At 39.7% G+C, this 2,450-nt stretch overlaps 1 non-coding gene across 1 annotated transcript; it reads right to left on the bottom strand.

The window, feature by feature from the left end:
- Positions 1 to 1,418: 1,418 nt before the first annotated feature.
- On the bottom strand, positions 1,419 to 1,524 carry LOC118481592. Its single transcript, XR_004865802.1, has one exon. It is a non-coding gene; the product is annotated as a small nucleolar RNA R71 (small nucleolar RNA).
- Between the last annotated feature and the right edge of the window lie 926 nt (positions 1,525 to 2,450).

Here is a 2,450-nt window from a genome sequence, read left to right as displayed (position 1 = left end):
AGAGGAAACTCTGGCGAAATTTTTCTAGAATTTCAACACTTAGAAATATTTTTATAACAAGCGTTTACAAATATATTTTTAACTTGTGTTTCAAAATAAACTTCGCCAGGATTTTTATTACAAAATACCAAGTGCCGAAGGTTGATTTTCATAAATAAAAATATATATTTAGAATATATATCTTATGCTAGAGCACTTGTGTGGATACTTGCTTATTTGTGAGATAGTTATATTATATTAGGGTAAAATAATATAACTTGATAATATATCTTGACATTTAAATAGTGTGCTTTGTGGTAGAAAGTAATAAGTAAATAAGCAGTACGTAGGATACGTGTTATGCATGAGAAACTGATTGTTATGTGTACCTTATTAGGACGTGCTTGATTTCCTAATTTACTTGAGTAATTAATCTAACCGAGCAAACCAAGGTGAGTTCACACACTTTCTAAGGCATGGGATTCCCGGTGGTTTGGGAATGGGTTAAAGAATTAAAACGAAACCTACATATCCTCCTTGGGTAGGATATGTACATCCATCCTCCATAGGTAGGATGCCAATATAAATCCTGCGTATTCTCCTTGGGTAGAATACGTACGTTCGTCCTCCTTGGGTAGGACAACAACTGTAAAACTTACTAGACAAAACTCTATCATGAAGTCCCTCAATTTATATCGACTTAATCGCCGAGGCCAATGGCGAGCAGGTCATTAGTTAATAGCGCTATTAGGTTTAACAAACCTCACACCGTGCCAGTCGGACGGGCGTGTACTAATGGACTATGGCAAACTGTCAGTGATGATAGACACTGATGTAGGGCACAACTTATTTGCGTTAGTAGTCGATATGGTACGGTCTAGTGGTTCACATGGGGAAGCCCCCACTGATCATGGATATGGTTTGGGTAATAAAGAATGAACTGGTTAATCATGCTTTCAACTACGGGGTAACCCACACGGCAATTACGCCAACGAAAGACAAACCACGTTATCAGAAACAACTTAAAACTAATCAACCAACCATGAACTCACTCAACTTTGTTGTTGACTCGTTGTTACATGCCTTACAGGTCGTTAAATGCTTGGAGCTTGCACGAGGAAGGAGTCGTTGTGGGATACGGACTGTTATGTTCCGTGTTTAATATTTAAATCCTTATGAACTCATTAAACTTACGCTTTGGACTTTAAACTTATGAACTATGGACTTATATTTTGGGTTTTACTTTTAATGCTTCCGCTGTTTAATTCGAACTTAGTTAACTAGCTTTGGTCACCAATTGTATTATGGTTGATTTTATTTACTTATTACGTTGTTCAATATGATTGGTGGCTCGATCCTGGTCATGTCACGCCTCCAAGCGGTGATACTCCGCATGGTGGATTTTGGGGGTGTGACATATACTCCTCAGAGGACCAGTGATGCTCGGAAGGATATCAAAAATTTCCAACAACAGTCGAGCGAGCTATTTCATGAAGCATTCAATCGATTTAAGATGTCTTTGAAGAATTACCCACATCACGGTATACAAACGTGGGAATTGCTTAATGCATTTCATGAGGGGTTGGCACCAGAAGATGCACGTGTTCTTAATTCAATATAAAATGGCACATTTAGTACAAACTATGAGCATATCATTGGGATACTTGGAAAAGATGGTGAGTACTTCAAAGAAAAAGGCTCAATCCTTGAGAAGAACTCGACATTCAGTGGTAAGGGTAATGGATAATACATTTGAGGTTGGGGGACAGATGCCTATGTGTGGACATTGTGGGGATCTGGGGCATATAGTTGATCAGTGCCCTAGTATTGTTGGTATGTTTGATGAGGTGAACATGTTGTACAGGAGTTTTAATGGTGGTAGGAATTTCAGTATGAACTCTTATACCTACCACCAGGGGCTCATAAATCATCCCAACTTCAGTTATGGGAATGTAAACAATCAGAGCAACCCGGGATTTCAAGGCAATAATCAAACTGGTGGTCAAAGGAACTTCAACCAATCCCGTTACCAAAATAACTATCAAGGGGGTAACATTGGGGGATATCAAGGAAACTACCAGAATAATCAAGGAGGATCATCTGGACCTTCTAATGTCACTGGGGGTAATGAGATGATGGAGATGCTAAAGGCAATGCAGCAGGAGATGCAAAAGCGAAATTAAATGGATGATGCAAGGGCACAGAAGGATGAAGTGCGCGAAAAGGCTATTCACTCTTTGACAACACAGATGGGGCAACTAGCAAGTGAGCTGGTAGAGATGAAGCAGCAGAATGGAAGATTTCCCAGTGACACAAAGGTGAATCCTTCTAAACCAAAGGCAAAGAGCAACCAAGTTAGCCAGGTAAGCACTCTTCAAAGTGGTAAAGCGTATAATAAGGTCAACATCCCACCACCAATGGTTGAATGTGTGGTGGAGGATGTAGATGAGAATGACGAGAGTGAGGATGGG

The sequence above is a fragment of the Helianthus annuus genome, chromosome 8, assembly GCF_002127325.2.
Source record: "Helianthus annuus cultivar XRQ/B chromosome 8, HanXRQr2.0-SUNRISE, whole genome shotgun sequence".
NCBI classification, from domain to species: Eukaryota; Viridiplantae; Streptophyta; class Magnoliopsida; order Asterales; family Asteraceae; genus Helianthus; species Helianthus annuus.
The sequence above is the reverse complement of the archived record's forward strand: the minus strand, read 5'-3'. Positions and strand labels throughout refer to the sequence as shown.